Source organism: Callorhinchus milii, unplaced genomic scaffold (assembly GCF_018977255.1).
Source record: "Callorhinchus milii isolate IMCB2004 unplaced genomic scaffold, IMCB_Cmil_1.0 Scaffold24, whole genome shotgun sequence".
Taxonomy (NCBI): domain Eukaryota; kingdom Metazoa; phylum Chordata; class Chondrichthyes; order Chimaeriformes; family Callorhinchidae; genus Callorhinchus; species Callorhinchus milii.
The window spans coordinates 8452047-8468267 of record NW_024704765.1 but is presented as its reverse complement, the minus strand read 5'-3'; the positions used below and the strand labels follow the sequence as shown (position 1 = coordinate 8468267).

The 16221-nt window shown below is 40.1% G+C and overlaps 1 protein-coding gene across 2 annotated transcripts in view; it reads right to left on the bottom strand.

Moving 5' to 3' along the window:
* The window catches only part of tp73 (tumor protein p73), a 45989-nt gene that overhangs the window by 29363 nt on the left and 405 nt on the right, over positions 1 to 16221 (bottom strand). The window contains exon 1 of one of the 2 annotated variants that reach the window (XM_007902092.2): positions 4827 to 4842. The exons of the other annotated variant lie outside the window; for it this stretch is intronic. The gene's annotated coding sequence lies outside the window, so the exon portion shown is untranslated. Of the gene's footprint in view, positions 1 to 4826; positions 4843 to 16221 lie in introns of those variants that run through there. 2 annotated transcript variants of the gene reach the window in all.

The window sequence follows — 16221 nt, the reverse complement described above, 5'->3', positions numbered from 1 at the left end:
GCCCAATAATGTATCAGACATGAATTGAGACACTGAGAAATAGTTATGTATTATGTACCCGATTATGTACAGATTTATTCAGCTGCCTCACAGAGCTGGGCTCAGTTGCTTATTCAAATCAGTTTACTTAGTGATGGCTCACATGGAACTGATCAACCAAATGTTAAGGTACATTTTTTTATGACAGATGTTTGGGGGGATAAAAAAAAGGTAGTTTTGAAACTGATTTGTATTTTACTCTCTCGCTTCTTGGAACTGCTGAGGCATACTGGAGTATAATTCCAAGCCACTGGTACTTTGCCCAAATGGCTATTCTTCATATGTGAGCAGTAGATAGTGAGTGGCAAGATAATGGGAACATTACACCAAAGCCTGATTCTCTCCTCACCCAGCTGCCACACAAACACACTTTACACCAATCATAAGTGGGTAGATAGCAACCATAAGCAGGAACCCTGCTTCAATCCCCCATCCCTCCTTTCAGAACGCGTATTATCACACTGCTCTGTTTACCTAGCTGTTAGTAGAAACCCGGATGTGTTGTTAGTCAATTGGCGGATTGCTTTTCCGGGGGTAATAATTCCTTCAAAAGAAAAAAATAATTTGGTCACTTCAATCAATCCACGACTGTTTGTGGGACACTGCTGTGCACAATTGGCTGCTGTGTTTCGCCCACAAAATGTAGTCAATTCACTTTACAGTATATTCTGTGAAGCACTTTGAGATGTCTCGAAGATGTGAAAAGGCTCTCTATCAAATGCAAGGATTATTATTATTATTATACTGACATTGAGATAGGCATGCCATATAGCATGAGAAATGAATTCTCTCAGCCTGTGCTGCGACTCTCATGCAGAAGAATTCAGTCGTAGTTACTTCAGATAGTAGCAGAGCAATAGCCCCATCTGCTGCTCTCGTTGCTGTAGACATGCAAATGTCCATCTTGTGTCAATAATTTCCAAGTACAGCAATTGTGCTGTGGAAAAAATCCAGGCGCTCAGGAAATCATTGGAGAAACACAAAAAGATCATCTAAATTGTTCTGGAGTGCCTTGGGACATCATCCCGACATGAAAGGCGCTATACAAATGTAATTTATTGGTTTTGGAACACTTAAAGGTAATACTGTAAAAAAGAGGAAGAAAAAAAGAAGTGTTAAAAAAAACATTAGGTGAAGGTCCAAGGTCAATAGTGCACCAAGATTAAAAAGGACAGGAAGAATAGATGAGATATCAAAAATGTATGTGTGATTAGATGATGCCAAAGTTGGTTGTGAAGAAATATTGTTTGAGGAGGCAAGATTCCGGGAGATAAGGAGGTCCTGGGTTGAAGTATGAGAAGGTACAATGAGTTTTGATTTCAATACATATTAACCGTGAAGGTACACTAAATCCAGGGCTTGAGCCAAATATAAAGTTTTTTTTCTCTTTGTCTTCTAAAGGCATCATGTCCAAGCACGTTATATAGATGGAAAACACATAACGGAGCTTGTCCTGAATCAGGTCAGGTCACTAAATAACACAGCACAATGCATAGGTCAGAAAGCACATTACTCCAAAAAGTACAATGCAAAGGTTGTAAGACAGGTAACTCAGAACAATAATTCTTCTATTTATTGGTTAATATTTTTAAAAAAAGAATAGCACAGATAAATCAAGGAGATTACACCATGCCTGAAAAATGAAGGCATCATGTATGTATGATCATTGTACGTACACCAGAAAGGCCTAGCTTGTGGTCTGTTGCACTTTTAGCATGGGGCATGGGAGACCCATGTAAGTAAATCCATTATACCTTTCTTTGTCTAAAACAACAGCAACTTGCAGCACCCTTCACAAAGGGCAGCATTTTGGTGTTCAACTTAGCTGCTGGGTTCCCCTACAAAATACAAATACATAGTCATTACACTTTAAAATAAATTTTGCGAAACATTTTAGGATGTCCTCCTGACGTGAACACCAGTATACCAAATGCAAGGATTATTATTTTACTATTAAATACTCAGTTAACACAGTCTCGGGTTCTGAGCCATTCTGAGTTTTCATGCAAGAAAGCGAGAACAAGTCGTTTGGCCAACAAGCCCATTTCTTCTACCCATTCAATATTTATGCAAAAATTGTCCAGTCATAGAATCTGCCCAAATTTATGGCTGTGCAATACACTTTTGTCCTTTCCAAAAATTATTCCAGATTTCATGTACTTCATTGTTCATGTTTGACCAAAGTATATTATTTATGGTTCCCTGACTGAACTATAGAAAATCTCAGTAACGCACCCTTTGTTACAACATAGTTTATATGGGACAGAGTGTTTGAGCTATTGAGATTGGGTGCTCACGTTGTCAAGAAGTCTCTTTAAGGACAACACATCACTTGAGGAAGCAGATGAGACAAACAATCAGATTTGAGAACACAATACCTCCAGTTTATCTGGCTGAGTTACACCATACAATCATCTCAAGCCAGAAACTTGCTGGATATTAACTTGGTCTAGGTGCATGAACTTGTGCAACAAGGAGCTAGAACTAGCTGGCAGATTTGCCTCCATTCATGATGATTATTCAGAGCTCCATTCTCAATTTATAGCTCATTAATCAGCGCTTGGCCCAATCACTCTCAGAGAGACTCTGCAGCAGCAAAGAAATAAGCGCAGATCATCTTTGGTTCTATTTCTATTAGGGTGATATCTTCTGAATAATCCAGTATTAACCAGCTTTCAATAATTTACTTTCTAAATGCCATAATTTAGCATAAGGCAGTCTTATTCAATATTCATACAGAACAAGATCAGCTGCGATTTGCCAACAAATTGATTGGGAAAATGATAAACCTATAGAAGCAAACTGGCTGGATCATAGTAATATCATCTCTTTTAAAAATGTAAAGGTTATGGTTGACAAACTAAGGAAACTTGATGTCTGAAGCACCAATGGAGCTCACAGAGAGTGAAGCTTATTCCTGAGAAACTAATAAACCATCTTCACCACCCCAGCTGAGAAAATCAAACACAACACGGACCAGGAACCAAACTTCTGGCTTTACATGGCTCCAATACTACACTGTGGAGCTGATTTACTAACTTTATATAGCTCAACCATTGAAGAAGTGATCCCATACACACTATTCATTCGATTAATCCATTAGACAATATAACATTTCAGTACAATGGCATGTCCATTCTGTTTAACCTGCATGAATGTGATGCATATACTGGATTAGAACTTTGAATATACTGCATGTATTGGACTGGTACCTATGTATGGACTTTGTGTTTTGGACTGGTATTTGTGTAGGGACTGCATGTATTAGATGAGCATTCGTGTTTGTACTGGAGAAGTACTTGTGTAGGTACTATATGTACTGGACTAATAGATATGTAGGTACTATATGTTCTGGACTGGGCCTGGCCCAAGACTAAAACAATAAGAACATGATTGAAATGACCAGTGGAGCTCCAAACTTTTTTTATTATCAACCTTCAATTGATACTGTTTTAGTAATAATTATAATCATTTGCTTTTGGTATAGCATCTTATCATGTCTCAAAGCACTTCACAGGATTTACTATGAAATGGAAAGACCGTGTATGTATGCAAACACACTAGGACAGCAATGTCCCACAAGCAGCCATGAAAAGAAAATTGCAGTCAGGATTGACCGGCAGTTTGTTTGATATTAACTGAAATGATTTATCTGGTAATAGCTTGATTCCTGGGTTGGAACTGTCGTTGCTATAATACAAATATAGTACCACTCTCATATTGTTCTATGGATTTTTACCTCACGATGCTACCAGATGCAGCCAATGTATCTAGTTCAACCACAGAAGAGTTAGATCTTAGTTTGCTGTAAAATATATTTGATAAAAGTTGTTTTAGTTTCACTCTGGATTTGGGTTCTGATCTCTACTGTTGACAATCCAAACCCGCATGTCACGCCTTTGCTGCAAAGAGTACGTCCGCGAATATTGGACTATTTTAATTCCCCCTCCAACAGTATCATAACCTGCCAACTCAAACTGTCCAGGCTCACAGAGTGGTTAGTTGGGTTGGGTACCACAGAGCGAATGGCACCCATGGAATCATGAGTCAGCACTTTCTGAGGCGCAAATCGAAGAGAGAGAACTGAAACAAACATTTGACCCAGTAAATTTCAACAAGGATCATGACTCTTTAAGAGTTCAAATCCCCAGTCAAATGATTAGTGCATGCTTGGCAGAACAGTTTAAAGTCCTTCCTGCATCGCTCTACGGTTTTGTGAATAAAGCATTTGTAAATCAATTAAAAAGGCAATGGAACACAGTAATTCTTTTTTTTAAAAAGTAACTTTAAAATATTCAAACCTTTACCACCAATGTGCTGCATAAATCCTCAATCAATAACAGCTTTACATGCTTTTTCTCTCTCGTTTCTGGACAGAAACTATCTATAGTACACCCCATTTATGAGCTGATATAAACACAAGTAAGGGACTGATCACATTTCATTGCCCTCAGTAACAGTGCCAAATCAAAAAAAAAATGACACGGGTAAAGCAAACAGTATAAATGGATTGTATCTATGCGGTTGCCATTGCAAAACAAATCTTAAACATCCAGTGCTTAACTATCTACTATGCGCAGGTGCTTTCCACTGCTTGCTCAAAATGGATCAAATCTGCTTCCAGAAATCTAAGTGCTAATCATTATGTGAAGCTCTACAACAGAGCCAAACTTTTCCACATTTACTAAAAACCTCCCACCACACAAGCTCGCTACTTTTACCCCGACGTATTAAGAAACAAGAAGTCCTTAACATTTAATAAAAGTGTCACTCGACTGCAACCATACCTGTAACTGCTTTTTAAAAAAAAACATTCCACGGGGATCCAGTGAACAGGAGTGGCCTGCTATTGTGAACCTACATTATTTACTGCTGCTCAGCATGTAGCGTCCCTGTCTCCACGGTGACGGCATTGGTGTTGGGGAAAAGATTAAGTGGAAGTGTGGCACAGGCTTTTTTCTCGGTATCGGAAGCCAAACGTCGGGCGTAAACTTCAAAAGAAAGTTTTCACCACCAGAGGACGGTTGGCCGTTCGCAGGTCACCTCGATTTAAAGGGCACCCGTGCAGTTAAAAGATTGTATGGCAAATTGTTGGTGTACTGATTGGGATATAAAAAAAACTCTGCAGAACGAGGACAACATTCGTACTCGCACATTAAAAAAAAAGTGTTGACTTGAGAAAATTGAAACTATACTGCAAATGTTTGTCACAACAAGCATTCCATTACAGCATAAGGATCTTTCTCCCTTAGCTAAGGCACAAGAATGAGCTGGTAACTTGCTTTACCTCTGGTCTTCAACATTTCTTCTCTTTCTCCTTATTGCTCCTCTGAATTCTCCTCGTGTTCCTCCTAAGTTTCAAATACGCCATCCTGCACGCTCTTCCCTCCGCACTGTGCTGAGTTCAAGATAGATCGCACTATCTCCTACTTTTAACTCATTCCTTCCCAGCATCACCAAAAATGTTAAACTCCATATCTCCTCCCTCAGGCAATCTTTCCTCCTACAATCTTCATGCTTCTAAAACCAAAATACCAGCCACTTAACTACTACTTTATGATGCGTCTTGTACTTTTTCCGACATTTTTTTCAATCTTGGTGACATCCTGCAGTATGAACCTTTGCGTTTCACCTTTCAAAATATACAGCATGTTGTTGGAGCAATTGAATCTGTCCAAATATCCTCCAAAATTTCAGTGGTGCATTTTTATTCCTGCCTAATATACACAACCACCAACATTTGACTGCCTCAATGGAGGATTAGTCGTCCCTACATGACCAGTGAAAGCCTAAGAGGTGAAAGTAAAAAACATATTGGCAGGTTCATAACCCATAAAAGTGAATGATTAGATCTGTACTGAAGTACTACTACAGAATCAGCATTTTTTTGGAGCACAGAACTTTGAAAACTGAGTAAGATAACATTAAAATTGAGATTCAATGCAGACGTAAAAATCAAAACTGTGTTGGTGAATTCCACAACATTTTAGAATTCCACACAATCTAGAACCCATGAAGAATAGTCACTACATCGCAATTAACCACTGATCAGACTAAGCAGATTAACTGAGTACTGTGGTGCTCGTTTCTAGTATTTTGAACGGTAAAATTATGTTGCGCAACGTCATTTTGGCATATCTGTTGAGATAAAAAATGAACTTATAGAGAATAGCATCTGGGCTAACCTGAATGATTGTTATAAGAAAATCAAATTTGTTTTTAGAAAGGTGATTTACAAGCCCTCTGCTGGATGGAGAGTAACATTACAGCCTGGGATCGTCACTCGTAATCCTTTCTGTTGACAGCAATAGGAAATAGGGATCCACTGGGGGATTATTCTACTGCAGTGGATAAACATTGTGGATTTATCAATGTGCTTAGTTAATTTATTCTATTCAAGCAAGTTCAGTAAATTTGTTGTGCTGCACTTACAAATAACCGCCTTTATGTTGGCAAGTGATGCAGTGTATTTGGTCTGTTAGGGGCTCCACTATAAGCTATAGTGAGGAATAGAACCAATAGTTTGTGACTGCTCACATGGTGTATTCCTGATCTTGAATCATGCTGTGGAGGAGGGGTTACTTTTTTTCAAAGAAACTTGCCTGCATAGTAAATATAGCTCCAAATACTGTACACACTCTTCCCAGCCCTCATAATCTTGGCATGTCACTCCCACCTGCTTACGAAATGGATGGGATCCCCCTTTGGTAATGTAAAGTTGTATAATATTGTTTAGGCAGTTTCAACGTCAATATTTTGACTAAACATTATTGTGCGTCTCTGGAAATCTGTTCAACCAAGATCCATCACGTTTGGGCTGTCAATGTGTCCTTGAAAATGATACAAGGAATTGACAGGTAGACAACTGTTCATGAGAGGGACCCTTTGCAAAGAGACATAACCTGAAAATAACAACCAAGACTGAGGTTATGCATCATATTTTCACACAGAGGGCTGTGAAGATGTGGAACGCTCTGCCCAAGAAAGCTGAAGAAGTGGAATCAACAGGAATATGTAAAAAAAAGATATTTAGGTACTACCTAGGATATAGCAAAAGGTACAGGGATTTGATGTTAAAAGGTTTTCCAAATTCTAATAAACTGATGGAATGGGCTTCCTGGACTGAGTAGCCCCCCAATTCCTATTTTCCTACATTGTAAAGATGGAACCATGAACAACAGCACAGAAATGTGATGAATGGCGGTCTTCTATACCCTGGAAGTGGTCTTTTAATTCATTTTTTTACTACATATTGTTCATAGAATTCTCTGGAATTCTTTTGTTAAAACAGTTTTTTCTTTAACCTTAGTTCGTACAGCCATTTTTAATTTGCACACACATTGGTGAAAACTTTCACAAGTTGGCTGGCATTTCTTCTTCCCAATTTAAGCATAATTAGTTGAAAACTGTCAATAATCATGAATTTAAGTGAAACAGAGGGTGCATGTCGAGGCTTGCCTACTTTTGAAAGCAATAGGTGAAAGTTCTAATTACCAGAGATTGTAGGCAACCAGGGAACAATATGGATTCTAGGAAGTGTAAATGAAAAGCAGCAAGTGACATAAGTTCTGATACTTTCCCCAGCTATCACTGTCTGTACTACCATTGGTCTGTCAGTACTACTAGCTGTTGTGTTTATCTTTTCAGATTTAATTAGTATCCAGTGTTTACAATTGGAACAAAATATATTAAGACAACCTTTGAATTCAGCTTCATGAATACCTGAATTTAGGACACTGAAATTCAGCAGATAGTAAATAGGATTTTTAGAGCTAGTGAAATTGATAGTCATTGATACCTTCCATAAGCAGTATCAGAAAACAAGAATAAATAGCACTTATTTCCTACCTGTTAGATTCCACCTATTTCACACTTTGGGAGAGGGTACAAGAAAAGGCTTGTTGCTTCACAAGTCATCCTCTCACCTCTTCTACTTTAACTCATTCATTCCCAAGACCTCAAGGCAGTGGAGCTCATTACCTCCATTAGTCTTCCCCTTTTCCAACTATCTACAGGCATTTGGCTGCCGCGTTTCACTCACAAGACACACAATCACTACCCTTTACAGTGTACCCTGTGAAGCGCTTTGAGACATCTCAACAGCATAAGGTGCAATATCAAATGAAAGGATTATTATTATTATTTAACTTCCAAGCGCAGAATTACCGAACTACTACTTTTGGGTTTGCCTCGGCCTTTTGCTGCTATTCTTTTTAGGCATTATCTTGCACCATATCCCTTGGCTCTTCACCTAGGTTTCTCAATAAAATAAATTGGAATACAGAGGATTCGGTGCCAGGTTCCCCACATCTTTCTATTTGTTCTTCTCAGATGAACTAATTCCTTTATCCCTCAATTACTATCCTCCTGCAGATACTTATCAAGTTTTTTTTGAAGGAGTTAATTAACACAGCATCGACAGTGGTGTCTGTTGCACTGCCCTATAGCAAAAAAATTATCTTCTAATCTCTAGTTCTGCTTGCATCATTTTAATTTTAAATCTATGTGTTCCATTTATCCCTTACAATTAAAGACCAATTTTATTTTATTTATATCCTCTTCATAAGCATCATATAAGCCAACTGGATTAAGTTCCCGCATTGTTAAAGGGAATAAGTATTACACTTTGAACAAAGAAAGACAAAAATTGGATCTTCACCTGACATTTCCTAAAACATCTCATGAATTATCTGAATCTGAAATCCCATTATACGTGTGCACGCATCTCTACTGGATAATGTGGAGCTGTCTTAGCAGGCAGTGGGAGAGGTCTTTGGTCGAAATTGACATGGGTGAGGAGTAAATGGAGAATAATGTAAGTGGAAGGGTGGTGAGTAATTAATCAATAAAAATCCTATTGCTGCTCAATTATGGTGCTGCAGCAGCATCAATCCTGAAACTTCTCACATCACGTGCGCAGACATGCATACAAGTCTAAGGAAGCAACCATCTTCAACATTAATTTGCAGCTAGCTACGATTATGTTCCACACACCTGCCCAATTACAACCTCACATTCCCCAAGTAATTGCTCTCCGGAGAAGCACCCACCCCCAACTGCTGCGGCAGCGTGGCAATTAAATAACAGCGAATCCTAAAGGTGATAAGACCAATTGAATTTCCATTTGTATTTAACCAAGAAACAGGTTCTAGAAGTGTGTATTGTGACCTCAAATGTTGAGTGTTGATGTGTTTAACCCATTGTAGGTTGCACAAGACTCACGGGTTATTTCCTGTGGTTTTGTACTTAATTTTAGAAACGTTGTCACTTTTTTATTGCCTTCTAATTTCTATATTGATGTTGATTTCCCTCCCTCAAGTATATATAAAGGATACATGATGAGGAACCAAGGGACATAATTTTGATCTCACAAGCCAACTGACCTGATAACTCAGGGGAGCTCCAGTCACAAGTGGGTTACGGTCAGAACAATAGTGGAATATATAGCATATCCCAAAGCTCTTCACCACCTTTTCCATGTATGTCATGGTAGATAACATAATTGAAATTGAAACTTTCATACTCATTTTTAAATACAAATTATATGATACATGAATTGCTGGACAAGTGCAAAACAGGTTACTGTAAATTACTTCCCCTTTTCTCCCTATTCCCAAACGTGATAGAATGTTCATAAAGTAAATGTTTAATAGAGATTGGGATTATTCTGCTACATGCATTCTAGTTTGTGGATCTTAATGTAGGGGCTAACCACTACTTTGTTCGATTTTGTGACTGACCCTACACTCTTCTAATTAGCTCATTCCAATATTAAATTATAAGAAAATAATACATCATGAATGTAAAATTGAATTATATGTGTAACATTTAAATAGCCCGCGTACCTCAGCATTTTAAAGATCTGTTTTGTGTCCCCTCTCAATCTTTCCTTCCTCCAATCAAATAAATTCAGGTTTGTGAGCCTCGAAGATCTAAGTGACAGAACTATCCTTCTTCTTGCAACCTCTGCAAAGATCAATAGTGACACTGAAGTCCTCATCTTTTCCACTTTTAATAAGAAACAAGTCAAGCACGTATACTTCATATTAATTTGCCATTGATTTATTCATTTACTAATTAAATTCAGATCTTTTGGAACTGCATCACTTCTAACCTGCTGCAAAGCATGGCACCATCATCAAATGTCTTCTCAACGTACTGCTCCTCGGTGGAGTTTTAACCTTTTATCATTACTTTGTTTCCTCTTGCCAAGCTTGTTTTCACCTCAATTAGCTAATTTGCCATCATGAGCTTTAACAATGTTATGAGACGTTCATGTAGCCGCTCTTTTAATAACACTACAGACAAATTGTTGCTTGTTGTGTTTAGCGCAGTTCCGTACATGTGCTTAGTATATAGTACCGATATACCTACTAGTCAATGTCAATTTGCAGCAGGAAATATAAATGCTATTTTCTGTTTGCATCACTTTAGATACGCACAGCATACATTTTATCCGCTGAATAGACTTGATCTACTAATTTAGTTACCTACTCAAAGATTTCTAATAGATTCATAAATCTGGAGTGATCCATTTGGCTCGAAACAACAACACCATCACTTGCATTTATATGGCTTGGGTCAAAATTTTACTGAGGCAAACATGGCCTCCAAACATGGCTGTCCTTTCTTGTGTAATGTACCAAGATTAATTTGAGCAAATTTTCTCTTGTGACAATAGGATCAAGAATACATTTCAAAAATACAGCATTCACAATCATTCAACATTCATAAGTTGTGATCGCAACTGTTGATTTGCATTCAAACAGTTTATTGCCCAAGGAAAGACCTGAAAAGTTTGAAGAAATGTTAGAAAGCTAAAAGTTGACAACAAAACCTTTATTCTGATTTGCGGCTTTTAAGTAAACTTATCAGCAAATGGTGTAATTTCAGGTTGCAAGTTAATGCAGCAACATCTGGTTGAGATTTTACGATTATGGTCATTTTGATGCACGACAAATAAGCACCACAAAAGGGTTAAATAACTTTGGAGATGGTGGGGATACATTTCCCGGCTCTTTGTAATGTTGCATAGTAACACTCCTGTGTTGTCAGTTGTCGCTTTACATTCAATAAAATAAGCAGCACAAAAGTTATATTTTAGCTAGCATCCCAAGCCAGTACTGTTACCCTTTTAGCTTGGTTCACCTGCTCCCCTCCTAGTTAGTTACACACATCTCCTTGGTGACATCCATAGTAACACAACACAACTCTGTCCACTGGGGTCACCCGGAGTCTCAACAGACCCACAAGGAACATCAATGTTGCAATGTCAAGTTCATTTACTGCAGAAGAAAAAAAACTAAATCTTAAAAAATTGCTTGCATCTCTTCCTGAAACAAAGCGCTCGTGATACAGTGGTATATATAGCCTGGAAGCCAATCTATCTGAACACCAAATCATCAATACTCCACTTAGGAGTCTCCTTTTTTTTCCTCCACAATGAATAGGTTTTCTGTTTGTTTTTTTTCTTACGCTTGGAAATTACAATGTTGAACACACGTGTAAACCTTTTACCGCTCTTGTGTCCTGAAATGTATATCCCTGTAAACTAAATGCTCTAATGTCATGACGTAAAGCTTATTTTTCTGTTCTTTTCCATCTCTTAAGTCAATGTGCTGCATGCACCTGTGATATCACATACTTGTTGTTCTTTATTACTAGTTCCTATATAATACACTCCGTGACGTGACAGAAGCCATTTTCTCCACTAACAGATGGTCATGGGAAGTTGTCATGCTATATCCACAGGCAATTTGCATTATTATGTGCTCTTACCTACTCTTTGAATTAAATGAACCGAGATTGTGTGCAATAAAGTAGATTTAAATGCAATCAATTATAATATTTTCTATTGTATTTACATGTGTTTATCTTTCCTCTATACATTTGTTTATTAGTTCTACTATGATTATGAAAGCATAAACTGTGGTAACTATTCCTTGGTTAGTAATGGATGCTTGACAAATGGGTGAGAGGAACCTTTTTCTGGAACAAACAGAGATCAAGATGTCATTGCAATTGTCCAAAGTACAAAGCTTCGATGTTTATATGTACTGCACCATTCAATGGTAATTTCCCCTAACCTTGTGAAGCTTCCTTCCCTCAGTTCATTCCTTCACGAATAAAGCACAAGGTGACCTCTCGTTTCCATTGTTGGAAACGTGTCCCAATGTGATGCACAAGAGAACGACTGAAGGTGCATCGTGCTTGCGATTCCTAATGTTGTTGGGCTCCCAAAGTCAGCCGAACTCCCACAGTAAAGGAGGGAAAATCAGCAATGGAGTTCTCTTATGGCATCTTCTCACGGCCACTTTTCAAGTGACATTAACTCTGGTCATTTATGGAGTTAGAACGTTAGGCTGATTTACTTGGGGGCTCCACTTCACCCATTAGTGAAATTACACAAACAAACACAGCTTCCAGCAAATGTTTGGGGGCAAAATCAACTCCAACAGCTGTCAATCTTGCAATGAAAATAATGCCATGTTACTTTTTGTGGGGGGGGGGATAACGAACAGACCGTGAGAAGGTGCATCCTTTTTTTGCACCATCTTGATGTCAGGCAGACATCAACACAGATTTTGTTATTGACTGGATGTAGGTAATCATTTAAAATAAAAAATGCCATAAAGCTATGAAATGGACAGTGTTGCATTTGTTTCATTTCTCTTCAGTGTAGTGCAAAGCCATACAGACTTTATGATATTTGAATATATTTTAAATCAGTAAAATATCATGGGTAATTAAATGTTATGAAAATAGATTTAAAGCAACACAAAATACTATATGAGATACATGCAGCTAATATTTGAATGAAAACGTAATAGAATAGAGTGAAATATATATAAAAATTGGTTTAATCTGTTACTTGCAAATGAAAGATCGAAGTATAGTGATTGACATCTTAAATAAGCCGTTTACATCGTCACCGATTGATAGCCTCTACGTGCAATGTTATTTTAGTCATTAGGTAAATTTGTTTGCATCGAAAGCAAAATATTGAAAACCGACATTCCCTGGTCGAAAACTGAAATACGTTTCTATTTTAAATGCAGAATAATCGGAATACCAAGGAAACGCACGCCTCGCAGTTTTTCAAACGAACAAAATACGACTTTCCTTCAACGAAAAACCGCCCTCGGGTCCTCTACATTGCACCATAAACATCGACGCATCACAATATAACCCGAGCGCGAAGCGTGAAACAAATGCCATTTGAAAACGTTGCATAAAAACCTAAACTCCCGCAACATAACGCCTCCGACCCGCAGCCACACGAGGAAGCACTGCCGGTCACAACGACTGGAGATACCGAGTATTTTTCATTGCACGGAGTTCGGACTTTCCACACTGTAAAGTGCGGTATTCCGTGCTTTTTGAGATCCAAAGCAAAGACAGCGCTGCGTTTACAAAAGGACAAACCCCAGCTACTCACCCCCGAAATCAAAATGGGTTTAAAAGCTCCAACCGAGAAGCCCCCGAACGTGCAAACTGAACCGCAATGTCGCCTCCTCCTGAGCGCGGGGGGGTTTTGGTTGATGTCCCGCCGGAGTCCCGAGGTTAAGCTCACCGTTAGGACATTGTTCGATCGCATCGTTTGGTGGTGGGGGGCGAGTGAGCAAAGCAAAGGCGTCTCTTTCCGTCGATTCAGCAGCAACAAGGGGGGGGGGGGATCGTTACTGACACGGGTCTGGGCTGGTGAGTGTACCTGAGCCGGGAGGGGGGGGGGGGGAGAAAGGTTGCGCGCTGATAGCTCCGCCTCGCTCGGGCAAAAGAGGGAGTCTCAAGGCTGTATATAAATAAGGACCGTTTCATTCAGAGAGAGGCAACACGGAGGGGAAGAGCCGCGTCTGTCAGAGCCGCCACTGGAGCTTCACACAGGCGGGAAGAGACACGTTCAACCGGGAAAAAAAAGGGCGGGGGAGGAGGGGGGGGGAGAGAAGAGAGCAGACAAGAACAGCAGCACTCCCCCCCCCCCCCTTCCCCTCCCACCACCAGTAACACTTGCAATCCAAGCGTCGACAGAACGAGAAACGCCTGTCGCTAAAAGAATAAAACAGAGATACCGACGGAACCCGGACCACATACAGCAAAGAAGATGTTTCCAGCGGAGTGCGGAGTCAGCGGCTTCGGTAACGGGAAACAGTACCCGCCACACCTGCACTTTCATTTCTTTCACACTCATGACATGCGTCAAAGCGAATAAAAGACACAGAAACCGATGCAGGAATTCAGAGGGAGGGAGATTCGAGGAGGAACGGTGGTGAACGTAGACCCGAATTAATTCGGAGACGGTTCCACAAAGGATTCAAGTCAACCTTTCTCAGTCGGAATTAATATATTTAACGAACAGAGGCTAATCTAAACCAAAAGTTGCACCCACCGTCAAAAAAAATCTACCAAACATAAAATTCTACGGACAGACACATCACCATCTATTAATTTTGAACGAATTGCAGCGATATTCAATTTAAGTATGTCATCAAAATGATTCAATTTGACTTTACTTACGCAATTGTAAAGAAGCCCTCAAAGGTCATTAGTTTTCATAAATATTTAGGTGTTATTATCTTTATTGTAAAGCGGAAAATGCAACGTTTAATTTATAAAGCCCCATGGTCAAAATTTCGGAGTGCATTACAGGCTGAAGTTATGGGAGTTAATACGGATGGAGTTTATATGAATGAAGCCGATGACAAAAAGATCTGGACGCTAAAATGCACTGCACTAAGCAAATACTAAAGACAAAATTAGCATTGATCATAAGGCGAGTGAAATTTTGGTACAAATGTATTGGTATTGTGAATTAATCGTGTGTGCTGAATAGCAACATCATGGAGGTAATATGTGTAGCATTGTATGCATTAAATAGGATTGTTGTAATAGTAAAAACATTTTTATGAATTTAAAACTTGGAATTCTCATGATTAGGGAGGTAATAAAGAGAAGGATAAGACAAGTAGACCACCTCTCAGAAAAACAAAGTTGACTTCTCTCGAACCTCCTTCGCCAAACAGACCCTCACTAGGCACAAACTTTAACAGTCTCTCCTCAAAAATACAAAATTATACCTCAGTCGTTAAAGCACTGGACTCGCAAGTGAGAGACCTGGGTTTGATTCCCGGCAGGGTGAAATGTTGGGTAAACACGCACGCCCGCCTCTGTTTACCTAGCAGTAAGTAGGAACCTGGTTGTGGGATGCTGCTGTGCACAATTGGCTGCCTCGTTTCGCCAATAAAATACACAGTCACTTCACTTTACAGTATAGTCTGTGAACCGCTTTGAGACGCCTTGAAGACGTGATAAGGCGCTATATCAAACACATGAATATTTGTTCTGCAGACCGTGTCCTCTCCACCACCAAACTCCATAATCCTATCTCCCCCGTTCTCGTCCGACTCCAGCCCCCGCACTGTCGCGTCTGGCGTCCCGCAGGGCTCTGTCCTTGGCCCTCTCCTCTTTAATATCTACATGCTCCCCCTTGGTGACATCATCCACAGACATGGGGTGAACTTCCATACGTATGTGGATGACACACAACTCTATCTTTCTACCTCCACCCTCAACTCCAGGACCACTGCTGCCCTGACTGAATGTCTGTTGGACATCAAGTCTTGGATGAGGGCAAATTCCCTACAGTTGTATGTGAACAAGACTGAGGTCCTCCTCCTGACTGGCTCGCACCAGCACCTCAGGCTCTGGCAGCATCAAACTCCATGGTTGCACATTTCAACTCACCAAGCCAGTCAGGAACCTGGGTGTCCTGTTTGATCCTCAACTGTCTTTTCTTCCCCACATCCAAGCCATGACCCGCTCTGCCTTCCCTCACCTCCGTAACATCGCCCGACTCCGCCACTACCTCACTCCGTTGATACACTTGTTCATGCCTTCGTCACCTCCAGGCTCGACTATGCAAACGCCCTGCTTGTCGGCCTTCCCAACTCCTCCCTCCACAGGCTGCAGATAATCCAGAACTCTGCAGCCCCTGTCCTCTCCCGCACCAAACTCCGTGACCCCATCACCCGCATCCTCACCCGACTCCACGTGCTCCCTATCCTCCAGAGGATCCAGTTCAAGATCCTCACCTACAAAGCCCTCCGTGGCCTCGCCCCACCCCACCCTACCTCTGCCACCTCCTAAACCCCCTACCAACCCGCCCGCTCCCTCCGCTCAGCCGGC